The sequence below is a fragment of the Ambystoma mexicanum genome, unplaced genomic scaffold (assembly GCF_040938575.1).
Source record: "Ambystoma mexicanum isolate Mex_15411 unplaced genomic scaffold, UKY_AmexF1_1 Mex_scaf1, whole genome shotgun sequence".
NCBI lineage: Eukaryota > Metazoa > Chordata > Amphibia > Caudata > Ambystomatidae > Ambystoma > Ambystoma mexicanum.
In genome coordinates this window covers 2,665,101-2,692,622 of record NW_027182324.1, presented here as the reverse complement: position 1 = coordinate 2,692,622, position 27,522 = coordinate 2,665,101, and the positions used below count along the sequence as shown (strand labels likewise).

Here is a 27,522-nt window from a genome sequence, read left to right as displayed (position 1 = left end):
TCCTTTATTGACCAGTGAGGTAGCCATGTATGGAGGTGCTGTAGAGTGAAAATCAAGTTTCAAATGGGCAGTGATCCTTGTGCCTGGATAGCTCAGTCGGTAGAGCATCAGACTTTTAATCTGAGGGTCCAGGGTTCAAGACCCTGTTCAGGCGTACCTTTGCTTCTTTTACAAAAAATTAAGCAGGAAATATGAATTGCTCATTCTAATATGTGCTATTTCTGATGGCATCGCAACCTTGGGCAATATGACTCTAAGGTAGTGGAGTCCAGAGTTCTTGGATGCTTTGCCAACATTTCAAGCCTGACTGTGCTTCTAAATAGCATGAAACAGCAAACTTTGTACAAAGTTTTAATATTGGGGAGACAGATTGGTCGAAAAAAAAGCAGACAGGCGCTGCTGAGATTCGAACTCAGGATCTCCTGTTTACTAGACAGGCGCTTTAACCAACTAAGCCACAGCACCTTTTTTGCATCTGGTCTCCTTTCCTTCCTCATGTAATCATTTAGAAGTGAAATCCACTTTTTTAAGGCTGGGCTTCTGTTGCAATATAACTTTTCAAAATGTTTTCCAATTGACTGAAACTCCATTGCACAAAACGAGCATGTCATTAATCGTCGATTTAGAGTGGACTGCATTGCCCAGTGTGTGCATTGAGGAGCACATGTTCGTCTTTACTGGGCAGCAAGTTTGCACTCATTAATGTGGCAAAACATTCAAATCCGTAAGTGGGTGAACATTAAAGTCCTAGATGCTGCAAATCTCTATATCTGGATACGGAATGACTGAAAAAAGTTATGTCTCCAGTGTCAAAATGTGTGTAATGCACTAGTAATTCATTTCCTTTATTGACCAGTGAGGTAGCCATGTATGGAGGTGCTGTAGAGTGAAAATCAAGTTTCAAATGGGCAGTGATCCCTGTACCTGGATAGCTCAGTCGGTAGAGCATCAGACTTTTAATCTGAGGGTCCAGGGTTCAAGTCCCTGTTCAGGCATACCTTTGCTTCTTTTACAAAAAATTAAGCAGGAAATATGAATTGCTCATTCTAATATGTGCTATTTCTGATGGCATCGCAACCTTGGGCAATATGACTCTAAGGTAGTGGAGTCCAGAGTTCTTGGATGCTTTGCCAACATTTCAAGCCTGACTGTGATTCTAAATAGCATGAAATAACAATCTTTGTACAAAGTTTTAATATTGGGGAGACAGATTGGTCGAAAAAAAATAAGACAGGCGCTGCTGAGGTTCAAACTCAGGATCTCCAGTTTACTAGACAGGCGCTTTAACCAACTAAGCCACAGCACCTCTTTTGCATCTGATCTCCTGTCCTTCCTCATGTAATCATTTAGAAGTGAAATCCACTTTTTTTAAGGCTGGGCTTCTGTTGCAATATAACTTTACAAAATGTTTTCCAATTGACTGAAACTCCATTGCACAAAACGAGCATGTCATTAATCGTTGATTTAGAGTGGACTGCATTGCCCAGTGTGTGTATTGAGGAGCACATGTTCGCCTTTACTGGGGAGCAATTTTGCACTCATGAATGTGGCAAAACATTCAAATCCGTAAGTGGGTGAACATTAAAGTCCTAGATGCTGCAAATCTCTATATCTGGATACGGAATGACTGAAAAAAGTTATGTCTCCAGTGTCAAAATGTGTGTAATGCACTAGTAATTCATTTCCTTTATTGACCAGTGAGGTAGCCATGTATGGAGGTGCTGTAGAGTGAAAATCAAGTTTCAAATGGGCAGTGATCCTTGTGCCTGGATAGCTCAGTCGGTAGAGCTTCAGACTTTTAATCTGAGGGTCCAGGGTTCAAGTCCCTGTTCAGGCGTACCTTTGCTTCTTTTACAAAAAATTAAGCAGGAAATATGAATTGCTCATTCTAATATGTGCTATTTCTGATGGCATCGCAACCTTGGGCAATATGATTCTAAGGTAGTGGAGTACAGAGTTCTTGGATGCTTTGCCAACATTTCAAGCCTGACTGTGCTTCTAAATAGCATGAAATAGCAATCTTTGTACAAAGTTTTAATATTGGGGAGACAGATTGGTCGAAAAAAAAGCAGACAGGCGCTGCTGAGATTCGAACTCAGGATCTCCTGTTTACTAGACAGGCGCTTTAACCAACTAAGCCACAGCACCTTTTTTGCATCTGGTCTTCTTTCCTTCCTCATGTAATCATTTAGAAGTGAAATCCACTTTTTTAAGGCTGGGCTTCTGTTGCAATATAACTTTTCAAAATGTTTTCCAATTGACTGAAACTCCATTGCACAAAACGAGCATGTCATTAATCGTCGATTTAGAGTGGACTGCATTGCCCAGTGTGTGCATTGAGGAGCACATGTTCGTCTTTACTGGGGAGCAAGTTTGCACTCATGAATGTGGCAAAACATTCAAATCCGTAAGTGGGTGAACATTAAAGTCCTAGATGCTGCAAATCTCTATATCTGGATACGGAATGACTGAAAAAAGTTATGTCTCCAGTGTCAAAATGTGTGTAATGCACTAGTAATTCATTTCCTTTATTGACCAGTGAGGTAGCCATGTATGGAGGTGCTGTAGAGTGAAAATCAAGTTTCAAATGGGCAGTGATCCCTGTGCCTGGATAACTCAGTCGGTAGAGCATCAGACTTTTAATCTGAGGGTCCAGGGTTCAAGTCCCTGTTCAGGCGTACCTTTGCTTCTTTTACAAAAAATTAAGCAGGAAATATGAATTGCTCATTCTAATATGTGCTGTTTCTGATGGCATCGCAACCTTGGGCAATATGACTCTAAGGTAGTGGAGTCCAGAGTTCTTGGATGCTTTGCCAACATTTCAAGCCTGACTGTGCTTCTAAATAGCATGAAATAGCAATCTTTGTACAAAGTTTTAATATTGGGGAGACAGATTGGTCGAAAAAAAAGCAGACAGGCGCTGCTGAGATTCAAACTCAGGATCTCCTGTTTACTAGACAGGCGCTTTAACCAACTAAGCCACAGCACCTTTTTTGCATCTGGTCTCCTTTCCTTCCTCATGTAATCAATCAGAAGTGAAATCCACTTTTTTAAGGCTGGGCTTCTGTTGCAATATAACTTTTCAAAATGTTTTCCAATTGACTGAAACTCCATTGCACAAAACGAGCATGTCATTAATCGTCGATTTAGAGTGGACTGCATTGCCCAGTGTGTGCATTGAGGAGCACATGTTCGTCTTTACTGGGGAGCAAGTTTGCACTCATGAATGTGGCAAAACATTCAAATCCGTAAGTGGGTGAACATTAAAGTCCTAGATGCTGCAAATCTCTATATCTGGATACGGAATGACTGAAAAAAGTTATGTCTCCAGTGTCAAAATGTGTGTAATGCACTAGTAATTCATTTCCTTTATTGACCAGTGAGGTAGCCATGTATGGAGGTGCTGTAGAGTGAAAATCAAGTTTCAAATGGGCAGTGATCCCTGTGCCTGGATAGCTCAGTCGGTAGAGCATCAGACTTTTAATCTGAGGGTCCAGGGTTCAAGTCCCTGTTCAGGCGTACCTTTGCTTCTTTTACAAAAAATTAAGCAGGAAATATGAATTGCTCATTCTAATATGTGCTATTTCTGATGGCATCGCAACCTTGGGCAATATGACTCTAAGGTAGTGGAGTCCAGAGTTCTTGGATGCTTTGCCAACATTTCAAGCCTGACTGTGCTTCTAAATAGCATGAAACAGCAAACTTTGTACAAAGTTTTAATATTGGGGAGACAGATTGGTCGAAAAAAAAGCAGACAGGCGCTGCTGAGATTCGAACTCAGGATCTCCTGTTTACTAGACAGGCGCTTTAACCAACTAAGCCACAGCACCTTTTTTGCATCTGGTCTCCTTTCCTTCCTCATGTAATCATTTAGAAGTGAAATCCACTTTTTTAAGGCTGGGCTTCTGTTGCAATATAACTTTTCAAAATGTTTTCCAATTGACTGAAACTCCATTGCACAAAACGAGCATGTCATTAATCGTCGATTTAGAGTGGACTGCATTGCCCAGTGTGTGCATTGAGGAGCACATGTTCGTCTTTACTGGGCAGCAAGTTTGCACTCATTAATGTGGCAAAACATTCAAATCCGTAAGTGGGTGAACATTAAAGTCCTAGATGCTGCAAATCTCTATATCTGGATACGGAATGACTGAAAAAAGTTATGTCTCCAGTGTCAAAATGTGTGTAATGCACTAGTAATTCATTTCCTTTATTGACCAGTGAGGTAGCCATGTATGGAGGTGCTGTAGAGTGAAAATCAAGTTTCAAATGGGCAGTGATCCCTGTACCTGGATAGCTCAGTCGGTAGAGCATCAGACTTTTAATCTGAGGGTCCAGGGTTCAAGTCCCTGTTCAGGCATACCTTTGCTTCTTTTACAAAAAATTAAGCAGGAAATATGAATTGCTCATTCTAATATGTGCTATTTCTGATGGCATCGCAACCTTGGGCAATATGACTCTAAGGTAGTGGAGTCCAGAGTTCTTGGATGCTTTGCCAACATTTCAAGCCTGACTGTGATTCTAAATAGCATGAAATAACAATCTTTGTACAAAGTTTTAATATTGGGGAGACAGATTGGTCGAAAAAAAATAAGACAGGCGCTGCTGAGGTTCAAACTCAGGATCTCCAGTTTACTAGACAGGCGCTTTAACCAACTAAGCCACAGCACCTCTTTTGCATCTGATCTCCTGTCCTTCCTCATGTAATCATTTAGAAGTGAAATCCACTTTTTTTAAGGCTGGGCTTCTGTTGCAATATAACTTTACAAAATGTTTTCCAATTGACTGAAACTCCATTGCACAAAACGAGCATGTCATTAATCGTTGATTTAGAGTGGACTGCATTGCCCAGTGTGTGTATTGAGGAGCACATGTTCGCCTTTACTGGGGAGCAATTTTGCACTCATGAATGTGGCAAAACATTCAAATCCGTAAGTGGGTGAACATTAAAGTCCTAGATGCTGCAAATCTCTATATCTGGATACGGAATGACTGAAAAAAGTTATGTCTCCAGTGTCAAAATGTGTGTAATGCACTAGTAATTCATTTCCTTTATTGACCAGTGAGGTAGCCATGTATGGAGGTGCTGTAGAGTGAAAATCAAGTTTCAAATGGGCAGTGATCCTTGTGCCTGGATAGCTCAGTCGGTAGAGCTTCAGACTTTTAATCTGAGGGTCCAGGGTTCAAGTCCCTGTTCAGGCGTACCTTTGCTTCTTTTACAAAAAATTAAGCAGGAAATATGAATTGCTCATTCTAATATGTGCTATTTCTGATGGCATCGCAACCTTGGGCAATATGATTCTAAGGTAGTGGAGTACAGAGTTCTTGGATGCTTTGCCAACATTTCAAGCCTGACTGTGCTTCTAAATAGCATGAAATAGCAATCTTTGTACAAAGTTTTAATATTGGGGAGACAGATTGGTCGAAAAAAAAGCAGACAGGCGCTGCTGAGATTCGAACTCAGGATCTCCTGTTTACTAGACAGGCGCTTTAACCAACTAAGCCACAGCACCTTTTTTGCATCTGGTCTTCTTTCCTTCCTCATGTAATCATTTAGAAGTGAAATCCACTTTTTTAAGGCTGGGCTTCTGTTGCAATATAACTTTTCAAAATGTTTTCCAATTGACTGAAACTCCATTGCACAAAACGAGCATGTCATTAATCGTCGATTTAGAGTGGACTGCATTGCCCAGTGTGTGCATTGAGGAGCACATGTTCGTCTTTACTGGGGAGCAAGTTTGCACTCATGAATGTGGCAAAACATTCAAATCCGTAAGTGGGTGAACATTAAAGTCCTAGATGCTGCAAATCTCTATATCTGGATACGGAATGACTGAAAAAAGTTATGTCTCCAGTGTCAAAATGTGTGTAATGCACTAGTAATTCATTTCCTTTATTGACCAGTGAGGTAGCCATGTATGGAGGTGCTGTAGAGTGAAAATCAAGTTTCAAATGGGCAGTGATCCCTGTGCCTGGATAACTCAGTCGGTAGAGCATCAGACTTTTAATCTGAGGGTCCAGGGTTCAAGTCCCTGTTCAGGCGTACCTTTGCTTCTTTTACAAAAAATTAAGCAGGAAATATGAATTGCTCATTCTAATATGTGCTGTTTCTGATGGCATCGCAACCTTGGGCAATATGACTCTAAGGTAGTGGAGTCCAGAGTTCTTGGATGCTTTGCCAACATTTCAAGCCTGACTGTGCTTCTAAATAGCATGAAATAGCAATCTTTGTACAAAGTTTTAATATTGGGGAGACAGATTGGTCGAAAAAAAAGCAGACAGGCGCTGCTGAGATTCAAACTCAGGATCTCCTGTTTACTAGACAGGCGCTTTAACCAACTAAGCCACAGCACCTTTTTTGCATCTGGTCTCCTTTCCTTCCTCATGTAATCAATCAGAAGTGAAATCCACTTTTTTAAGGCTGGGCTTCTGTTGCAATATAACTTTTCAAAATGTTTTCCAATTGACTGAAACTCCATTGCACAAAACGAGCATGTCATTAATCGTCGATTTAGAGTGGACTGCATTGCCCAGTGTGTGCATTGAGGAGCACATGTTCGTCTTTACTGGGGAGCAAGTTTGCACTCATGAATGTGGCAAAACATTCAAATCCGTAAGTGGGTGAACATTAAAGTCCTAGATGCTGCAAATCTCTATATCTGGATACGGAATGACTGAAAAAAGTTATGTCTCCAGTGTCAAAATGTGTGTAATGCACTAGTAATTCATTTCCTTTATTGACCAGTGAGGTAGCCATGTATGGAGGTGCTGTAGAGTGAAAATCAAGTTTCAAATGGGCAGTGATCCCTGTGCCTGGATAGCTCAGTCGGTAGAGCATCAGACTTTTAATCTGAGGGTCCAGGGTTCAAGTCCCTGTTCAGGCGTACCTTTGCTTCTTTTACAAAAAATTAAGCAGGAAATATGAATTGCTCATTCTAATATGTGCTATTTCTGATGGCATCGCAACCTTGGGCAATATGACTCTAAGGTAGTGGAGTCCAGAGTTCTTGGATGCTTTGCCAACATTTCAAGCCTCACTGTGCTTCTAAATAGCATGAAATAGCAATCTTTGTACAAAGTTTTAATATTGGGGAGACAGATTGGTCGAAAAAAAAGCAGACAGGCGCTGCTGAGATTCGAACTCAGGATCTCCTGTTTACTAGACAGGCGCTTTAACCAACTAAGCCACAGCACCCTTTTCGCATCTGGTCTCCTTTCCTTCCTCATGTAATCATTTAGAAGTGAAATCCACTTTTTTAAGGCTGGGCTTCTGTTGCAATATAACTTTTCAAAATGTTTTCCAATTGACTGAAACTCCATTGCACAAAACGAGCATGTCATTAATCGTCGATTTAGAGTGGACTGCATTGCCCAGTGTGTGCATTGAGGAGCACATGTTCGTCTTTACTGGGGAGCAAGTTTGCACTCATGAATGTGGCAAAACATTCAAATCCGTAAGTGGGTGAACATTAAAGTCCTAGATGCTGCAAATCTCTATATCTGGATACGGAATGACTGAAAAAAGTTATGTCTCCAGTGTCAAAATGTGTGTAATGCACTAGTAATTCATTTCCTTTATTGACCAGTGAGGTAGCCATGTATGGAGGTGCTGTAGAGTGAAAATCAAGTTTCAAATGGCAGTGATCCATCTGCCTGGATAGCTCAGTTGGTAGGGCATCAGACTTTTAATCTGAGGGTCCAGGGTTCAAGTCCCTGTTCAGGCGTACCTTTGCTTCTTTTACAAAAAATTAAGCAGGAAATATGAATTGCTCATTCTAATATGTGCTATTTCTGATGGCATCGCAACCTTGGGCAATATGACTCTAAGGTAGTGGAGTCCAGAGTTCTTGGATGCTTTGCCAACATATCAAGCCTGACTGTGCTTCTAAATAGCATGAAATAGCAATCTTTGTACAAAGTTTTAATATTGGGGAGACAGATTGGTCGAAAAAAAGCAGACAGGCGCTGCTGAGATTCGAACTCAGGATCTCCTGTTTACTAGACAGGCGCTTTAACCAACTAAGCCACAGCACCTTTTTTGCATCTGGTCTCCTTTCCTTCCTCATGTAATCATTTAGAAGTGAAATCCACTTTTTTAAGGCTGGGCTTCTGTTGCAATATAACTTTTCAAAATGTTTTCCAATTGACTGAAACTCCATTGCACAAAACGAGCATGTCATTAATCGTCGATTTAGAGTGGACTGCATTGCCCAGTGTGTGCATTGAGGAGCACATGTTCGTCTTTACTGGGGAGCAAGTTTGCACTCATGAATGTGGCAAAACATTCAAATCCGTAAGTGGGTGAACATTAAAGTCCTAGATGCTGCAAATCTCTATATCTGGATACGGAATGACTGAAAAAAGTTATGTCTCCAGTGTCAAAATGTGTGTAATGCACTAGTAATTCATTTCCTTTATTGACCAGTGAGGTAGCCATGTATGGAGGTGCTGTAGAGTGAAAATCAAGTTTCAAATGGGCAGTGATCCCTGTGCCTGGATAGCTCAGTCGGTAGAGCATCAGACTTTTAATCTGAGGGTCCAGGGTTCAAGTCCCTGTTCAGGCGTATCTTTGCTTCTTTTACAAAAAATTTAGCAGGAAATATGAATTGCTCATTCTAATATGTGCTATTTCTGATGGCATCGCAACCTTGGGCAATATGACTCTAAGGTAGTGGAGTCCAGAATTCTTGGATGCTTTGCCAACGTTTCAAGCCTGACTGTGCTTCTAAATAGCATGAAGTAACAATCTTTGTACAAAGTTTTAATATTGGGGAGACAGATTGGTCGAAAAAAAAGCAGACAGGCGCTGCTGAGATTCGAACTCAGGATCTCCTGTTTACTAGACAGGCGCTTTAACCAACTAAGCCACAGCACCTTTTTTGCATCTGGTCTCCTTTCCTTCCTCATGTAATCATTTAGAAGTGAAATCCACTTTTTTAAGGCTGGGCTTCTGTTGCAATATAACTTTTCAAAATGTTTTCCAATTGACTGAAACTCCATTGCACAAAACGAGCATGTCATTAATCGTCGATTTAGAGTGGACTGCATTGCCCAGTGTGTGCATTGAGGAGCACATGTTCGTCTTTACTGGGGAGCAAGTTTGCACTCATGAATGTGGCAAAACATTCAAATCCGTAAGTGGGTGAACATTAAAGTTCTAGATGCTGCAAATCTCTATATCTGGATACGGAATGACTGAAAAAAGTTATGTCTCCAGTGTCAAAATGTGTGTAATGCACTAGTAATTCATTTCCTTTATTGACCAGTGAGGTAGCCATGTATGGAGGTGCTGTAGAGTGAAAATCAAGTTTCAAATGGGCAGTGATCCTTGTGCCTGGATAGCTCAGTCGGTAGAGCATCAGACTTTTAATCTGAGGGTCCAGGGTTCAAGTCCCTGTTCAGGCGTATCTTTGCTTCTTTTACAAAAAATTTAGCAGGAAATATGAATTGCTCATTCTAATATGTGCTATTTCTGATGGCATCGCAACCTTGGGCAATATGACTCTAAGGTAGTGGAGTCCAGAATTCTTGGATGCTTTGCCAACATTTCAAGCCTGACTGTGCTTCTAAATAGCATGAAATAGCAATCTTTGTACAAAGTTTTAATATTGGGGAGACAGATTGGTCGAAAAAAAAGCAGACAGGCGCTGCTGAGATTCGAACTCAGGATCTCCTGTTTACTAGACAGGCGCTTTAACCAACTAAGCCACAGCACCTTTTTTGCATCTGGTCTCCTTTCCTTCCTCATGTAATCATTTAGAAGTGAAATCCACTTTTTTAAGGCTGTGCTTCTGTTGCAATATAACTTTTCAAAATGTTTTCCAATTGACTGAAACTCCATTGCACAAAACGAGCATGTCATTAATCGTCGATTTAGAGTGGACTGCATTGCCCAGTGTGTGCATTGAGGAGCACATGTTCGTCTTTACTGGGGAGCAAGTTTGCACTCATGAATGTGGCAAAACATTCAAATCCGTAAGTGGGTGAACATTAAAGTCCTAGATGCTGCAAATCTCTATATCTGGATACGGAATGACTGAAAAAAGTTATGTCTCCAGTGTCAAAATGTGTGTAATGCACTAGTAATTCATTTCCTTTATTGACCAGTGAGGTAGCCATGTATGGAGGTGCTGTAGAGTGAAAATCAAGTTTCAAATGGGCAGTGATCCTTGTGCCTGGATAGCTCAGTCGGTAGAGCATCAGACTTTTAATCTGAGGGTCCAGGGTTCAAGACCCTGTTCAGGCGTACCTTTGCTTCTTTTACAAAAAATTAAGCAGGAAATATGAATTGCTCATTCTAATATGTGCTATTTCTGATGGCATCGCAACCTTGGGCAATATGACTCTAAGGTAGTGGAGTCCAGAGTTCTTGGATGCTTTGCCAACATTTCAAGCCTGACTGTGCTTCTAAATAGCATGAAACAGCAAACTTTGTACAAAGTTTTAATATTGGGGAGACAGATTGGTCGAAAAAAAAGCAGACAGGCGCTGCTGAGATTCGAACTCAGGATCTCCTGTTTACTAGACAGGCGCTTTAACCAACTAAGCCACAGCACCTTTTTTGCATCTGGTCTCCTTTCCTTCCTCATGTAATCATTTAGAAGTGAAATCCACTTTTTTAAGGCTGGGCTTCTGTTGCAATATAACTTTTCAAAATGTTTTCCAATTGACTGAAACTCCATTGCACAAAACGAGCATGTCATTAATCGTCGATTTAGAGTGGACTGCATTGCCCAGTGTGTGCATTGAGGAGCACATGTTCGTCTTTACTGGGGAGCAAGTTTGCACTCATTAATGTGGCAAAACATTCAAATCCGTAAGTGGGTGAACATTAAAGTCCTAGATGCTGCAAATCTCTATATCTGGATACGGAATGACTGAAAAAAGTTATGTCTCCAGTGTCAAAATGTGTGTAATGCACTAGTAATTCATTTCCTTTATTGACCAGTGAGGTAGCCATGTATGGAGGTGCTGTAGAGTGAAAATCAAGTTTCAAATGGGCAGTGATCCCTGTACCTGGATAGCTCAGTCGGTAGAGCATCAGACTTTTAATCTGAGGGTCCAGGGTTCAAGTCCCTGTTCAGGCATACCTTTGCTTCTTTTACAAAAAATTAAGCAGGAAATATGAATTGCTCATTCTAATATGTGCTATTTCTGATGGCATCGCAACCTTGGGCAATATGACTCTAAGGTAGTGGAGTCCAGAGTTCTTGGATGCTTTGCCAACATTTCAAGCCTGACTGTGATTCTAAATAGCATGAAATAACAATCTTTGTACAAAGTTTTAATATTGGGGAGACAGATTGGTCGAAAAAAAAGCAGACAGGCGCTGCTGAGGTTCGAACTCAGGATCTCCAGTTTACTATACAGGCGCTTTAACCAACTAAGCCACAGCACCTCTTTTGCATCTGATCTCCTGTCCTTCCTCATGTAATCATTTAGAAGTGAAATCCACTTTTTTTAAGGCTGGGCTTCTGTTGCAATATAACTTTACAAAATGTTTTCCAATTGACTGAAACTCCATTGCACAAAACGAGCATGTCATTAATCGTTGATTTAGAGTGGACTGCATTGCCCAGTGTGTGTATTGAGGAGCACATGTTCGCCTTTACTGGGGAGCAATTTTGCACTCATGAATGTGGCAAAACATTCAAATCCGTAAGTGGGTGAACATTAAAGTCCTAGATGCTGCAAATCTCTATATCTGGATACGGAATGACTGAAAAAAGTTATGTCTCCAGTGTCAAAATGTGTGTAATGCACTAGTAATTCATTTCCTTTATTGACCAGTGAGGTAGCCATGTATGGAGGTGCTGTAGAGTGAAAATCAAGTTTCAAATGGGCAGCGATCCTTGTGCCTGGATAGCTCAGTAGGTAGAGCATCAGACTTTTAATCTGAGGGTCCAGGGTTCAAGTCCCTGTTCAGGCGTACCTTTGCTTCTTTTACAAAAAATTAAGCAGGAAATATGAATTGCTCATTCTAATATGTGCTATTTCTGATGGCATCGCAACCTTGGGCAATATGATTCTAAGGTAGTGGAGTCCAGAGTTCTTGGATGCTTTGCCAACATTTCAAGCCTGACTGTGCTTCTAAATAGCATGAAATAGCAATCTTTGTACAAAGTTTTAATATTGGGGAGACAGATTGGTCGAAAAAAAAGCAGACAGGCGCTGCTGAGATTCGAACTCAGGATCTCCTGTTTACTAGACAGGCGCTTTAACCAACTAAGCCACAGCACCTTTTTTGCATCTGGTCTCCTTTCCTTCCTCATGTAATCATTTAGAAGTGAAATCCACTTTTTTAAGGCTGGGCTTCTGTTGCAATATAACTTTTCAAAATGTTTTCCAATTGACTGAAACTCCATTGCACAAAACGAGCATGTCATTAATCGTCGATTTAGAGTGGACTGCATTGCCCAGTGTGTGCATTGAGGAGCACATGTTCGTCTTTACTGGGGAGCAAGTTTGCACTCATGAATGTGGCAAAACATTCAAATCCGTAAGTGGGTGAACATTAAAGTCCTAGATGCTGCAAATCTCTATATCTGGATACGGAATGACTGAAAAAAGTTATGTCTCCAGTGTCAAAATGTGTGTAATGCACTAGTAATTCATTTCCTTTATTGACCAGTGAGGTAGCCATGTATGGAGGTGCTGTAGAGTGAAAATCAAGTTTCAAATGGGCAGTGATCCTTGTGCCTGGATAGCTCAGTCGGTAGAGCATCAGACTTTTAATCTGAGGGTCCAGGGTTCAAGTCCCTGTTCAGGCGTACCTTTGCTTCTTTTACAAAAAATTAAGCAGGAAATATGAATTGCTCATTCTAATATGTGCTATTTCTGATGGCATCGCAACCTTGGGCAATATGATTCTAAGGTAGTGGAGTCCAGAGTTCTTGGATGCTTTGCCAACATTTCAAGCCTGACTGTGCTTCTAAATAGCATGAAATAGCAATCTTTGTACAAAGTTTTAATATTGGGGAGACAGATTGGTCGAAAAAAAAGCAGACAGGCGCTGCTGAGATTCAAACTCAGGATCTCCTGTTTACTAGACAGGCGCTTTAACCAACTAAGCCACAGCACCTTTTTTGCATCTGGTCTCCTTTCCTTCCTCATGTAATCAATCAGAAGTGAAATCCACTTTTTTAAGGCTGGGCTTCTGTTGCAATATAACTTTTCAAAATGTTTTCCAATTGACTGAAACTCCATTGCACAAAACGAGCATGTCATTAATCGTCGATTTAGAGTGGACTGCATTGCCCAGTGTGTGCATTGAGGAGCACATGTTCGTCTTTACTGGGGAGCAAGTTTGCACTCATGAATGTGGCAAAACATTCAAATCCGTAAGTGGGTGAACATTAAAGTCCTAGATGCTGCAAATCTCTATATCTGGATACGGAATGACTGAAAAAAGTTATGTCTCCAGTGTCAAAATGTGTGTAATGCACTAGTAATTCATTTCCTTTATTGACCAGTGAGGTAGCCATGTATGGAGGTGCTGTAGAGTGAAAATCAAGTTTCAAATGGGCAGTGATCCTTGTGCCTCTATAGCTCAGTCGGTAGAGCATCAGACTTTTAATCTGAGGGTCCAGGGTTCAAGTCCCTGTTCAGGCGTACCTTTGCTTCTTTTACAAAAAATTTAGCAGGAAATATGAATTGCTCATTCTAATATGTGCTATTTCTGATGGCATCGCAACCTTGGGCAATATGACTCTAAGGTAGTGGAGTCCAGAATTCTTGGATGCTTTGCCAACATTTCAAGCCTGACTGTGCTTCTAAATAGCATGAAATAACAATCTTTGTACAAAGTTTTAATATTGGGGAGACAGATTGGTCGAAAAAAAAGCAGACAGGCGCTGCTGAGGTTCGAACTCAGGATCTCCAGTTTACTAGACAGGCGCTTTAACCAACTAAGCCACAGCACCTCTTTTGCATCTGATCTCCTGTCCTTCCTCATGTAATCATTTAGAAGTGAAATCCACTTTTTTTAAGGCTGGGCTTCTGTTGCAATATAACTTTACAAAATGTTTTCCAATTGACTGAAACTCCATTGCACAAAACGAGCATGTCATTAATCGTTGATTTAGAGTGGACTGCATTGCCCAGTGTGTGTATTGAGGAGCACATGTTCGCCTTTACTGGGGAGCAATTTTGCACTCATGAATGTGGCAAAACATTCAAATCCGTAAGTGGGTGAACATTAAAGTCCTAGATGCTGCAAATCTCTATATCTGGATACGGAATGACTGAAAAAAGTTATGTCTCCAGTGTCAAAATGTGTGTAATGCACTAGTAATTCATTTCCTTTATTGACCAGTGAGGTAGCCATGTATGGAGGTGCTGTAGAGTGAAAATCAAGTTTCAAATGGGCAGTGATCCTTGTGCCTGGATAGCTCAGTCGGTAGAGCATCAGACTTTTAATCTGAGGGTCCAGGGTTCAAGTCCCTGTTCAGGCGTATCTTTGCTTCTTTTACAAAAAATTTAGCAGGAAATATGAATTGCTCATTCTAATATGTGCTATTTCTGATGGCATCGCAACCTTGGGCAATATGACTCTAAGGTAGTGGAGTCCAGAATTCTTGGATGCTTTGCCAACATTTCAAGCCTGACTGTGCTTCTAAATAGCATGAAATAGCAATCTTTGTACAAAGTTTTAATATTGGGGAGACAGATTGGTCGAAAAAAAAGCAGACAGGCGCTGCTGAGATTCGAACTCAGGATCTCCTGTTTACTAGACAGGCGCTTTAACCAACTAAGCCACAGCACCTTTTTTGCATCTGGTCTCCTTTCCTTCCTCATGTAATCATTTAGAAGTGAAATCCACTTTTTTAAGGCTGGGCTTCTGTTGCAATATAACTTTTCAAAATGTTTTCCAATTGACTGAAACTCCATTGCACAAAACGAGCATGTCATTAATCGTCGATTTAGAGTGGACTGCATTGCCCAGTGTGTGCATTGAGGAGCACATGTTCGTCTTTACTGGGGAGCAAGTTTGCACTCATGAATGTGGCAAAACATTCAAATCCGTAAGTGGGTGAACATTAAAGTCCTAGATGCTGCAAATCTCTATATCTGGATACGGAATGACTGAAAAAAGTTATGTCTCCAGTGTCAAAATGTGTGTAATGCACTAGTAATTCATTTCCTTTATTGACCAGTGAGGTAGCCATGTATGGAGGTGCTGTAGAGTGAAAATCAAGTTTCAAATGGGCAGTGATCCTTGTGCCTGGATAGCTCAGTCGGTAGAGCATCAGACTTTTAATCTGAGGGTCCAGGGTTCAAGTCCCTGTTCAGGCGTACCTTTGCTTCTTTTACAAAAAATTTAGCAGGAAATATGAATTGCTCATTCTAATATGTGCTATTTCTGATGGCATCGCAACCTTGGGCAATATGACTCTAAGGTAGTGGAGTCCAGAGTTCTTGGATGCTTTGCCAACATTTCAAGCCTGACTGTGCTTCTAAATAGCATGAAACAGCAAACTTTGTACAAAGTTTTAATATTGGGGAGACAGATTGGTCGAAAAAAAAGCAGACAGGCGCTGCTGAGATTCGAACTCAGAATCTCCTGTTTACTAGACAGGCGCTTTAACCAACTAAGCCACAGCACCTTTTTTGCATCTGGTCTCCTTTCCTTCCTCATGTAATCATTTAGAAGTGAAATCCACTTTTTTAAGGCTGGGCTTCTGTTGCAATATAACTTTTCAAAATGTTTTCCAATTGACTGAAACTCCATTGCACAAAACGAGCATGTCATTAATCGTCGATTTAGAGTGGACTGCATTGCCCAGTGTGTGCATTGAGGAGCACATGTTCGTCTTTACTGGGGAGCAAGTTTGCACTCATGAATGTGGCAAAACATTCAAATCCGTAAGTGGGTGAACATTAAAGTCCTAGATGCTGCAAATCTCTATATCTGGATACGGAATGACTGAAAAAAGTTATGTCTCCAGTGTCAAAATGTGTGTAATGCACTAGTAATTCATTTCCTTTATTGACCAGTGAGGTAGCCATGTATGGAGGTGCTGTAGAGTGAAAATCAAGTTTCAAATGGGCAGTGATCCCTGTGCCTGGATAGCTCAGTCGGTAGAGCATCAGACTTTTAATCTGAGGGTCCAGGGTTCAAGTCCCTTTTCAGGCGTACCTTTGCTTCTTTTACAAAAAATTAAGCAGGAAATATGAATTGCTCATTCTAATATGTGCTGTTTCTGATGGCATCGCAACCTTGGGCAATATGACTCTAAGGTAGTGGAGTCCAGAGTTCTTGGATGCTTTGCCAACATTTCAAGCCTGACTGTGCTTCTAAATAGCATGAAATAGCAATCTTTGTACAAAGTTTTAATATTGGGGAGACAGATTGGTCGAAAAAAAAGCAGACAGGCGCTGCTGAGATTCAAACTCAGGATCTCCTGTTTACTAGACAGGCGCTTTAACCAACTAAGCCACAGCACCTTTTTTGCATCTGGTCTCCTTTCCTTCCTCATGTAATCAATCAGAAGTGAAATCCACTTTTTTAAGGCTGGGCTTCTGTTGCAATATAACTTTTCAAAATGTTTTCCAATTGACTGAAACTCCATTGCACAAAACGAGCATGTCATTAATCGTCGATTTAGAGTGGACTGCATTGCCCAGTGTGTGCATTGAGGAGCACATGTTCGTCTTTACTGGGGAGCAAGTTTGCACTCATGAATGTGGCAAAACATTCAAATCCGTAAGTGGGTGAACATTAAAGTCCTAGATGCTGCAAATCTCTATATCTGGATACGGAATGACTGAAAAAAGTTATGTCTCCAGTGTCAAAATGTGTGTAATGCACTAGTAATTCATTTCCTTTATTGACCAGTGAGGTAGCCATGTATGGAGGTGCTGTAGAGTGAAAATCAAGTTTCAAATGGGCAGTGATCCTTGTGCCTCTATAGCTCAGTCGGTAGAGCATCAGACTTTTAATCTGAGGGTCCAGGGTTCAAGTCCCTGTTCAGGCGTACCTTTGCTTCTTTTACAAAAAATTTAGCAGGAAATATGAATTGCTCATTCTAATATGTGCTATTTCTGATGGCATCGCAACCTTGGGCAATATGACTCTAAGGTAGTGGAGTCCAGAATTCTTGGATGCTTTGCCAACATTTCAAGCCTGACTGTGCTTCTAAATAGCATGAAATAACAATCTTTGTACAAAGTTTTAATATTGGGGAGACAGATTGGTCGAAAAAAAAGCAGACAGGCGCTGCTGAGGTTCGAACTCAGGATCTCCAGTTTACTATACAGGCGCTTTAACCAACTAAGCCACAGCACCTCTTTTGCATCTGATCTCCTGTCCTTCCTCATGTAATCATTTAGAAGTGAAATCCACTTTTTTTAAGGCTGGGCTTCTGTTGCAATATAACTTTACAAAATGTTTTCCAATTGACTGAAACTCCATTGCACAAAACGAGCATGTCATTAATCGTTGATTTAGAGTGGACTGCATTGCCCAGTGTGTGTATTGAGGAGCACATGTTCGCCTTTACTGGGGAGCAATTTTGCACTCATGAATGTGGCAAAACATTCAAATCCGTAAGTGGGTGAACATTAAAGTCCTAGATGCTGCAAATCTCTATATCTGGATACGGAATGACTGAAAAAAGTTATGTCTCCAGTGTCAAAATGTGTGTAATGCACTAGTAATTCATTTCCTTTATTGACCAGTGAGGTAGCCATGTATGGAGGTGCTGTAGAGTGAAAATCAAGTTTCAAATGGGCAGCGATCCTTGTGCCTGGATAGCTCAGTCGGTAGAGCATCAGACTTTTAATCTGAGGGTCCAGGGTTCAAGTCCCTGTTCAGGCGTACCTTTGCTTCTTTTACAAAAAATTAAGCAGGAAATATGAATTGCTCATTCTAATATGTGCTATTTCTGATGGCATCGCAACCTTGGGCAATATGATTCTAAGGTAGTGGAGTCCAGAGTTCTTGGATGCTTTGCCAACATTTCAAGCCTGACTGTGCTTCTAAATAGCATGAAATAGCAATCTTTGTACAAAGTTTTAATATTGGGGAGACAGATTGGTCGAAAAAAAAGCAGACAGGCGCTGCTGAGATTCGAACTCAGGATCTCCTGTTTACTAGACAGGCGCTTTAACCAACTAAGCCACAGCACCTTTTTTGCATCTGGTCTCCTTTCCTTCCTCATGTAATCATTTAGAAGTGAAATCCACTTTTTTAAGGCTGGGCTTCTGTTGCAATATAACTTTTCAAAATGTTTTCCAATTGACTGAAACTCCATTGCACAAAACGAGCATGTCATTAATCGTCGATTTAGAGTGGACTGCATTGCCCAGTGTGTGCATTGAGGAGCACATGTTCGTCTTTACTGGGGAGCAAGTTTGCACTCATGAATGTGGCAAAACATTCAAATCCGTAAGTGGGTGAACATTAAAGTCCTAGATGCTGCAAATCTCTATATCTGGATACGGAATGACTGAAAAAAGTTATGTCTCCAGTGTCAAAATGTGTGTAATGCACTAGTAATTCATTTCCTTTATTGACCAGTGAGGTAGCCATGTATGGAGGTGCTGTAGAGTGAAAATCAAGTTTCAAATGGGCAGTGATCCTTGTGCCTGGATAGCTCAGTCGGTAGAGCATCAGACTTTTAATCTGAGGGTCCAGGGTTCAAGTCCCTGTTCAGGCGTACCTTTGCTTCTTTTACAAAAAATTAAGCAGGAAATATGAATTGCTCATTCTAATATGTGCTATTTCTGATGGCATCGCAACCTTGGGCAATATGATTCTAAGGTAGTGGAGTCCAGAGTTCTTGGATGCTTTGCCAACATTTCAAGCCTGACTGTGCTTCTAAATAGCATGAAATAGCAATCTTTGTACAAAGTTTTAATATTGGGGAGACAGATTGGTCGAAAAAAAAGCAGACAGGCGCTGCTGAGATTCAAACTCAGGATCTCCTGTTTACTAGACAGGCGCTTTAACCAACTAAGCCACAGCACCTTTTTTGCATCTGGTCTCCTTTCCTTCCTCATGTAATCAATCAGAAGTGAAATCCACTTTTTTAAGGCTGGGCTTCTGTTGCAATATAACTTTTCAAAATGTTTTCCAATTGACTGAAACTCCATTGCACAAAACGAGCATGTCATTAATCGTCGATTTAGAGTGGACTGCATTGCCCAGTGTGTGCATTGAGGAGCACATGTTCGTCTTTACTGGGGAGCAAGTTTGCACTCATGAATGTGGCAAAACATTCAAATCCGTAAGTGGGTGAACATTAAAGTCCTAGATGCTGCAAATCTCTATATCTGGATACGGAATGACTGAAAAAAGTTATGTCTCCAGTGTCAAAATGTGTGTAATGCACTAGTAATTCATTTCCTTTATTGACCAGTGAGGTAGCCATGTATGGAGGTGCTGTAGAGTGAAAATCAAGTTTCAAATGGGCAGTGATCCTTGTGCCTCTATAGCTCAGTCGGTAGAGCATCAGACTTTTAATCTGAGGGTCCAGGGTTCAAGTCCCTGTTCAGGCGTACCTTTGCTTCTTTTACAAAAAATTTAGCAGGAAATATGAATTGCTCATTCTAATATGTGCTATTTCTGATGGCATCGCAACCTTGGGCAATATGACTCTAAGGTAGTGGAGTCCAGAATTCTTGGATGCTTTGCCAACATTTCAAGCCTGACTGTGCTTCTAAATAGCATGAAATAACAATCTTTGTACAAAGTTTTAATATTGGGGAGACAGATTGGTCGAAAAAAAAGCAGACAGGCGCTGCTGAGGTTCGAACTCAGGATCTCCAGTTTACTAGACAGGCGCTTTAACCAACTAAGCCACAGCACCTCTTTTGCATCTGATCTCCTGTCCTTCCTCATGTAATCATTTAGAAGTGAAATCCACTTTTTTTAAGGCTGGGCTTCTGTTGCAATATAACTTTACAAAATGTTTTCCAATTGACTGAAACTCCATTGCACAAAACGAGCATGTCATTAATCGTTGATTTAGAGTGGACTGCATTGCCCAGTGTGTGTATTGAGGAGCACATGTTCGCCTTTACTGGGGAGCAATTTTGCACTCATGAATGTGGCAAAACATTCAAATCCGTAAGTGGGTGAACATTAAAGTCCTAGATGCTGCAAATCTCTATATCTGGATACGGAATGACTGAAAAAAGTTATGTCTCCAGTGTCAAAATGTGTGTAATGCACTAGTAATTCATTTCCTTTATTGACCAGTGAGGTAGCCATGTATGGAGGTGCTGTAGAGTGAAAATCAAGTTTCAAATGGGCAGTGATCCTTGTGCCTGGATAGCTCAGTCGGTAGAGCATCAGACTTTTAATCTGAGGGTCCAGGGTTCAAGTCCCTGTTCAGGCGTATCTTTGCTTCTTTTACAAAAAATTTAGCAGGAAATATGAATTGCTCATTCTAATATGTGCTATTTCTGATGGCATCGCAACCTTGGGCAATATGACTCTAAGGTAGTGGAGTCCAGAATTCTTGGATGCTTTGCCAACATTTCAAGCCTGACTGTGCTTCTAAATAGCATGAAATAGCAATCTTTGTACAAAGTTTTAATATTGGGGAGACAGATTGGTCGAAAAAAAAGCAGACAGGCGCTGCTGAGATTCGAACTCAGGATCTCCTGTTTACTAGACAGGCGCTTTAACCAACTAAGCCACAGCACCTTTTTTGCATCTGGTCTCCTTTCCTTCCTCATGTAATCATTTAGAAGTGAAATCCACTTTTTTAAGGCTGGGCTTCTGTTGCAATATAACTTTTCAAAATGTTTTCCAATTGACTGAAACTCCATTGCACAAAACGAGCATGTCATTAATCGTCGATTTAGAGTGGACTGCATTGCCCAGTGTGTGCATTGAGGAGCACATGTTCGTCTTTACTGGGGAGCAAGTTTGCACTCATGAATGTGGCAAAACATTCAAATCCGTAAGTGGGTGAACATTAAAGTCCTAGATGCTGCAAATCTCTATATCTGGATACGGAATGACTGAAAAAAGTTATGTCTCCAGTGTCAAAATGTGTGTAATGCACTAGTAATTCATTTCCTTTATTGACCAGTGAGGTAGCCATGTATGGAGGTGCTGTAGAGTGAAAATCAAGTTTCAAATGGGCAGTGATCCTTGTGCCTGGATAGCTCAGTCGGTAGAGCATCAGACTTTTAATCTGAGGGTCCAGGGTTCAAGTCCCTGTTCAGGCGTACCTTTGCTTCTTTTACAAAAAATTTAGCAGGAAATATGAATTGCTCATTCTAATATGTGCTATTTCTGATGGCATCGCAACCTTGGGCAATATGACTCTAAGGTAGTGGAGTCCAGAGTTCTTGGATGCTTTGCCAACATTTCAAGCCTGACTGTGCTTCTAAATAGCATGAAACAGCAAACTTTGTACAAAGTTTTAATATTGGGGAGACAGATTGGTCGAAAAAAAAGCAGACAGGCGCTGCTGAGATTCGAACTCAGGATCTCCTGTTTACTAGACAGGCGCTTTAACCAACTAAGCCACAGCACCTTTTTTGCATCTGGTCTCCTTTCCTTCCTCATGTAATCATTTAGAAGTGAAATCCACTTTTTTAAGGCTGGGCTTCTGTTGCAATATAACTTTTCAAAATGTTTTCCAATTGACTGAAACTCCATTGCACAAAACGAGCATGTCATTAATCGTCGATTTAGAGTGGACTGCATTGCCCAGTGTGTGCATTGAGGAGCACATGTTCGTCTTTACTGGGGAGCAAGTTTGCACTCATGAATGTGGCAAAACATTCAAATCCGTAAGTGGGTGAACATTAAAGTCCTAGATGCTGCAAATCTCTATATCTGGATACGGAATGACTGAAAAAAGTTATGTCTCCAGTGTCAAAATGTGTGTAATGCACTAGTAATTCATTTCCTTTATTGACCAGTGAGGTAGCCATGTATGGAGGTGCTGTAGAGTGAAAATCAAGTTTCAAATGGGCAGTGATCCCTGTGCCTGGATAGCTCAGTCGGTAGAGCATCAGACTTTTAATCTGAGGGTCCAGGGTTCAAGTCCCTGTTCAGGCGTACCTTTGCTTCTTTTACAAAAAATTAAGCAGGAAATATGAATTGCTCATTCTAATATGTGCTGTTTCTGATGGCATCGCAACCTTGGGCAATATGACTCTAAGGTAGTGGAGTCCAGAGTTCTTGGATGCTTTGCCAACATTTCAAGCCTGACTGTGCTTCTAAATAGCATGAAATAGCAATCTTTGTACAAAGTTTTAATATTGGGGAGACAGATTGGTCGAAAAAAAAGCAGACAGGCGCTGCTGAGATTCAAACTCAGGATCTCCTGTTTACTAGACAGGCGCTTTAACCAACTAAGCCACAGCACCTTTTTTGCATCTGGTCTCCTTTCCTTCCTCATGTAATCAATCAGAAGTGAAATCCACTTTTTTAAGGCTGGGCTTCTGTTGCAATATAACTTTTCAAAATGTTTTCCAATTGACTGAAACTCCATTGCACAAAACGAGCATGTCATTAATCGTCGATTTAGAGTGGACTGCATTGCCCAGTGTGTGCATTGAGGAGCACATGTTCGTCTTTACTGGGGAGCAAGTTTGCACTCATGAATGTGGCAAAACATTCAAATCCGTAAGTGGGTGAACATTAAAGTCCTAGATGCTGCAAATCTCTATATCTGGATACGGAATGACTGAAAAAAGTTATGTCTCCAGTGTCAAAATGTGTGTAATGCACTAGTAATTCATTTCCTTTATTGACCAGTGAGGTAGCCATGTATGGAGGTGCTGTAGAGTGAAAATCAAGTTTCAAATGGGCAGTGATCCTTGTGCCTCTATAGCTCAGTCGGTAGAGCATCAGACTTTTAATCTGAGGGTCCAGGGTTCAAGTCCCTGTTCAGGCGTACCTTTGCTTCTTTTACAAAAAATTTAGCAGGAAATATGAATTGCTCATTCTAATATGTGCTATTTCTGATGGCATCGCAACCTTGGGCAATATGACTCTAAGGTAGTGGAGTCCAGAATTCTTGGATGCTTTGCCAACATTTCAAGCCTGACTGTGCTTCTAAATAGCATGAAATAACAATCTTTGTACAAAGTTTTAATATTGGGGAGACAGATTGGTCGAAAAAAAAGCAGACAGGCGCTGCTGAGGTTCGAACTCAGGATCTCCAGTTTACTATACAGGCGCTTTAACCAACTAAGCCACAGCACCTCTTTTGCATCTGATCTCCTGTCCTTCCTCATGTAATCATTTAGAAGTGAAATCCACTTTTTTTAAGGCTGGGCTTCTGTTGCAATATAACTTTACAAAATGTTTTCCAATTGACTGAAACTCCATTGCACAAAACGAGCATGTCATTAATCGTTGATTTAGAGTGGACTGCATTGCCCAGTGTGTGTATTGAGGAGCACATGTTCGCCTTTACTGGGGAGCAATTTTGCACTCATGAATGTGGCAAAACATTCAAATCCGTAAGTGGGTGAACATTAAAGTCCTAGATGCTGCAAATCTCTATATCTGGATACGGAATGACTGAAAAAAGTTATGTCTCCAGTGTCAAAATGTGTGTAATGCACTAGTAATTCATTTCCTTTATTGACCAGTGAGGTAGCCATGTATGGAGGTGCTGTAGAGTGAAAATCAAGTTTCAAATGGGCAGCGATCCTTGTGCCTGGATAGCTCAGTCGGTAGAGCATCAGACTTTTAATCTGAGGGTCCAGGGTTCAAGTCCCTGTTCAGGCGTACCTTTGCTTCTTTTACAAAAAATTAAGCAGGAAATATGAATTGCTCATTCTAATATGTGCTATTTCTGATGGCATCGCAACCTTGGGCAATATGATTCTAAGGTAGTGGAGTCCAGAGTTCTTGGATGCTTTGCCAACATTTCAAGCCTGACTGTGCTTCTAAATAGCATGAAATAGCAATCTTTGTACAAAGTTTTAATATTGGGGAGACAGATTGGTCGAAAAAAAAGCAGACAGGCGCTGCTGAGATTCGAACTCAGGATCTCCTGTTTACTAGACAGGCGCTTTAACCAACTAAGCCACAGCACCTTTTTTGCATCTGGTCTCCTTTCCTTCCTCATGTAATCATTTAGAAGTGAAATCCACTTTTTTAAGGCTGGGCTTCTGTTGCAATATAACTTTTCAAAATGTTTTCCAATTGACTGAAACTCCATTGCACAAAACGAGCATGTCATTAATCGTCGATTTAGAGTGGACTGCATTGCCCAGTGTGTGCATTGAGGAGCACATGTTCGTCTTTACTGGGGAGCAAGTTTGCACTCATGAATGTGGCAAAACATTCAAATCCGTAAGTGGGTGAACATTAAAGTCCTAGATGCTGCAAATCTCTATATCTGGATACGGAATGACTGAAAAAAGTTATGCCTCCAGTGTCAAAATGTGTGTAATGCACTAGTAATTCATTTCCTTTATTGACCAGTGAGGTAGCCATGTATGGAGGTGCTGTAGAGTGAAAATCAAGTTTCAAATGGGCAGTGATCCTTGTGCCTGGATAGCTCAGTCGGTAGAGCATCAGACTTTTAATCTGAGGGTCCAGGGTTCAAGTCCCTGTTCAGGCGTACCTTTGCTTCTTTTACAAAAAATTAAGCAGGAAATATGAATTGCTCATTCTAATATGTGCTATTTCTGATGGCATCGCAACCTTGGGCAATATGATTCTAAGGTAGTGGAGTCCAGAGTTCTTGGATGCTTTGCCAACATTTCAAGCCTGACTGTGCTTCTAAATAGCATGAAATAGCAATCTTTGTACAAAGTTTTAATATTGGGGAGACAGATTGGTCGAAAAAAAAGCAGACAGGCGCTGCTGAGATTCAAACTCAGGATCTCCTGTTTACTAGACAGGCGCTTTAACCAACTAAGCCACAGCACCTTTTTTGCATCTGGTCTCCTTTCCTTCCTCATGTAATCAATCAGAAGTGAAATCCACTTTTTTAAGGCTGGGCTTCTGTTGCAATATAACTTTTCAAAATGTTTTCCAATTGACTGAAACTCCATTGCACAAAACGAGCATGTCATTAATCGTCGATTTAGAGTGGACTGCATTGCCCAGTGTGTGCATTGAGGAGCACATGTTCGTCTTTACTGGGGAGCAAGTTTGCACTCATGAATGTGGCAAAACATTCAAATCCGTAAGTGGGTGAACATTAAAGTCCTAGATGCTGCAAATCTCTATATCTGGATACGGAATGACTGAAAAAAGTTATGTCTCCAGTGTCAAAATGTGTGTAATGCACTAGTAATTCATTTCCTTTATTGACCAGTGAGGTAGCCATGTATGGAGGTGCTGTAGAGTGAAAATCAAGTTTCAAATGGGCAGTGATCCTTGTGCCTCTATAGCTCAGTCGGTAGAGCATCAGACTTTTAATCTGAGGGTCCAGGGTTCAAGTCCCTGTTCAGGCGTACCTTTGCTTCTTTTACAAAAAATTTAGCAGGAAATATGAATTGCTCATTCTAATATGTGCTATTTCTGATGGCATCGCAACCTTGGGCAATATGACTCTAAGGTAGTGGAGTCCAGAATTCTTGGATGCTTTGCCAACATTTCAAGCCTGACTGTGCTTCTAAATAGCATGAAATAACAATCTTTGTACAAAGTTTTAATATTGGGGAGACAGATTGGTCGAAAAAAAAGCAGACAGGCGCTGCTGAGGTTCGAACTCAGGATCTCCAGTTTACTAGACAGGCGCTTTAACCAACTAAGCCACAGCACCTCTTTTGCATCTGATCTCCTGTCCTTCCTCATGTAATCATTTAGAAGTGAAATCCACTTTTTTTAAGGCTGGGCTTCTGTTGCAATATAACTTTACAAAATGTTTTCCAATTGACTGAAACTCCATTGCACAAAACGAGCATGTCATTAATCGTTGATTTAGAGTGGACTGCATTGCCCAGTGTGTGTATTGAGGAGCACATGTTCGCCTTTACTGGGGAGCAATTTTGCACTCATGAATGTGGCAAAACATTCAAATCCGTAAGTGGGTGAACATTAAAGTCCTAGATGCTGCAAATCTCTATATCTGGATACGGAATGACTGAAAAAAGTTATGTCTCCAGTGTCAAAATGTGTGTAATGCACTAGTAATTCATTTCCTTTATTGACCAGTGAGGTAGCCATGTATGGAGGTGCTGTAGAGTGAAAATCAAGTTTCAAATGGGCAGTGATCCTTGTGCCTGGATAGCTCAGTCGGTAGAGCATCAGACTTTTAATCTGAGGGTCCAGGGTTCAAGTCCCTGTTCAGGCGTATCTTTGCTTCTTTTACAAAAAATTTAGCAGGAAATATGAATTGCTCATTCTAATATGTGCTATTTCTGATGGCATCGCAACCTTGGGCAATATGACTCTAAGGTAGTGGAGTCCAGAATTCTTGGATGCTTTGCCAACATTTCAAGCCTGACTGTGCTTCTAAATAGCATGAAATAGCAATCTTTGTACAAAGTTTTAATATTGGGGAGACAGATTGGTCGAAAAAAAAGCAGACAGGCGCTGCTGAGATTCGAACTCAGGATCTCCTGTTTACTAGACAGGCGCTTTAACCAACTAAGCCACAGCACCTTTTTTGCATCTGGTCTCCTTTCCTTCCTCATGTAATCATTTAGAAGTGAAATCCACTTTTTTAAGGCTGGGCTTCTGTTGCAATATAACTTTTCAAAATGTTTTCCAATTGACTGAAACTCCATTGCACAAAACGAGCATGTCATTAATCGTCGATTTAGAGTGGACTGCATTGCCCAGTGTGTGCATTGAGGAGCACATGTTCGTCTTTACTGGGGAGCAAGTTTGCACTCATGAATGTGGCAAAACATTCAAATCCGTAAGTGGGTGAACATTAAAGTCCTAGATGCTGCAAATCTCTATATCTGGATACGGAATGACTGAAAAAAGTTATGTCTCCAGTGTCAAAATGTGTGTAATGCACTAGTAATTCATTTCCTTTATTGACCAGTGAGGTAGCCATGTATGGAGGTGCTGTAGAGTGAAAATCAAGTTTCAAATGGGCAGTGATCCTTGTGCCTGGATAGCTCAGTCGGTAGAGCATCAGACTTTTAATCTGAGGGTCCAGGGTTCAAGTCCCTGTTCAGGCGTACCTTTGCTTCTTTTACAAAAAATTTAGCAGGAAATATGAATTGCTCATTCTAATATGTGCTATTTCTGATGGCATCGCAACCTTGGGCAATATGACTCTAAGGTAGTGGAGTCCAGAGTTCTTGGATGCTTTGCCAACATTTCAAGCCTGACTGTGCTTCTAAATAGCATGAAACAGCAAACTTTGTACAAAGTTTTAATATTGGGGAGACAGATTGGTCGAAAAAAAAGCAGACAGGCGCTGCTGAGATTCGAACTCAGGATCTCCTGTTTACTAGACAGGCGCTTTAACCAACTAAGCCACAGCACCTTTTTTGCATCTGGTCTCCTTTCCTTCCTCATGTAATCATTTAGAAGTGAAATCCACTTTTTTAAGGCTGGGCTTCTGTTGCAATATAACTTTTCAAAATGTTTTCCAATTGACTGAAACTCCATTGCACAAAACGAGC

At 40.9% G+C, this 27,522-nt stretch overlaps 17 non-coding genes across 17 annotated transcripts; all 17 read right to left on the bottom strand.

The window, feature by feature from the left end:
* Positions 1-391: 391 nt before the first annotated feature.
* TRNAT-AGU (transfer RNA threonine (anticodon AGU)) lies at positions 392-465 on the bottom strand. Its single transcript has one exon. It is a non-coding gene; the product is annotated as a tRNA-Thr (tRNA).
* Positions 466-2,074: 1,609 nt separating this feature from the next.
* Positions 2,075-2,148, bottom strand: TRNAT-AGU (transfer RNA threonine (anticodon AGU)). The gene has a single exon. It is a non-coding gene; the product is annotated as a tRNA-Thr (tRNA).
* Positions 2,149-3,756: 1,608 nt separating this feature from the next.
* TRNAT-AGU (transfer RNA threonine (anticodon AGU)) lies at positions 3,757-3,830 on the bottom strand. The gene has a single exon. It is a non-coding gene; the product is annotated as a tRNA-Thr (tRNA).
* Positions 3,831-5,439: 1,609 nt separating this feature from the next.
* Positions 5,440-5,513, bottom strand: TRNAT-AGU (transfer RNA threonine (anticodon AGU)). The gene has a single exon. It is a non-coding gene; the product is annotated as a tRNA-Thr (tRNA).
* A 1,608-nt stretch (positions 5,514-7,121) lies between these two features.
* TRNAT-AGU (transfer RNA threonine (anticodon AGU)) lies at positions 7,122-7,195 on the bottom strand. Its single transcript has one exon. It is a non-coding gene; the product is annotated as a tRNA-Thr (tRNA).
* Positions 7,196-7,960: 765 nt separating this feature from the next.
* Positions 7,961-8,034, bottom strand: TRNAT-AGU (transfer RNA threonine (anticodon AGU)). The gene has a single exon. It is a non-coding gene; the product is annotated as a tRNA-Thr (tRNA).
* A 767-nt stretch (positions 8,035-8,801) lies between these two features.
* On the bottom strand, positions 8,802-8,875 carry TRNAT-AGU (transfer RNA threonine (anticodon AGU)). The gene has a single exon. It is a non-coding gene; the product is annotated as a tRNA-Thr (tRNA).
* A 767-nt stretch (positions 8,876-9,642) lies between these two features.
* Positions 9,643-9,716, bottom strand: TRNAT-AGU (transfer RNA threonine (anticodon AGU)). The gene has a single exon. It is a non-coding gene; the product is annotated as a tRNA-Thr (tRNA).
* A 767-nt stretch (positions 9,717-10,483) lies between these two features.
* Positions 10,484-10,557, bottom strand: TRNAT-AGU (transfer RNA threonine (anticodon AGU)). The gene has a single exon. It is a non-coding gene; the product is annotated as a tRNA-Thr (tRNA).
* Positions 10,558-12,166: 1,609 nt separating this feature from the next.
* On the bottom strand, positions 12,167-12,240 carry TRNAT-AGU (transfer RNA threonine (anticodon AGU)). Its single transcript has one exon. It is a non-coding gene; the product is annotated as a tRNA-Thr (tRNA).
* Positions 12,241-14,690: 2,450 nt separating this feature from the next.
* On the bottom strand, positions 14,691-14,764 carry TRNAT-AGU (transfer RNA threonine (anticodon AGU)). Its single transcript has one exon. It is a non-coding gene; the product is annotated as a tRNA-Thr (tRNA).
* A 3,291-nt stretch (positions 14,765-18,055) lies between these two features.
* On the bottom strand, positions 18,056-18,129 carry TRNAT-AGU (transfer RNA threonine (anticodon AGU)). The gene has a single exon. It is a non-coding gene; the product is annotated as a tRNA-Thr (tRNA).
* A 2,450-nt stretch (positions 18,130-20,579) lies between these two features.
* On the bottom strand, positions 20,580-20,653 carry TRNAT-AGU (transfer RNA threonine (anticodon AGU)). The gene has a single exon. It is a non-coding gene; the product is annotated as a tRNA-Thr (tRNA).
* Positions 20,654-21,420: 767 nt separating this feature from the next.
* Positions 21,421-21,494, bottom strand: TRNAT-AGU (transfer RNA threonine (anticodon AGU)). Its single transcript has one exon. It is a non-coding gene; the product is annotated as a tRNA-Thr (tRNA).
* A 2,450-nt stretch (positions 21,495-23,944) lies between these two features.
* TRNAT-AGU (transfer RNA threonine (anticodon AGU)) lies at positions 23,945-24,018 on the bottom strand. The gene has a single exon. It is a non-coding gene; the product is annotated as a tRNA-Thr (tRNA).
* Positions 24,019-26,468: 2,450 nt separating this feature from the next.
* Positions 26,469-26,542, bottom strand: TRNAT-AGU (transfer RNA threonine (anticodon AGU)). The gene has a single exon. It is a non-coding gene; the product is annotated as a tRNA-Thr (tRNA).
* A 767-nt stretch (positions 26,543-27,309) lies between these two features.
* Positions 27,310-27,383, bottom strand: TRNAT-AGU (transfer RNA threonine (anticodon AGU)). Its single transcript has one exon. It is a non-coding gene; the product is annotated as a tRNA-Thr (tRNA).
* Positions 27,384-27,522: the final 139 nt, after the last annotated feature.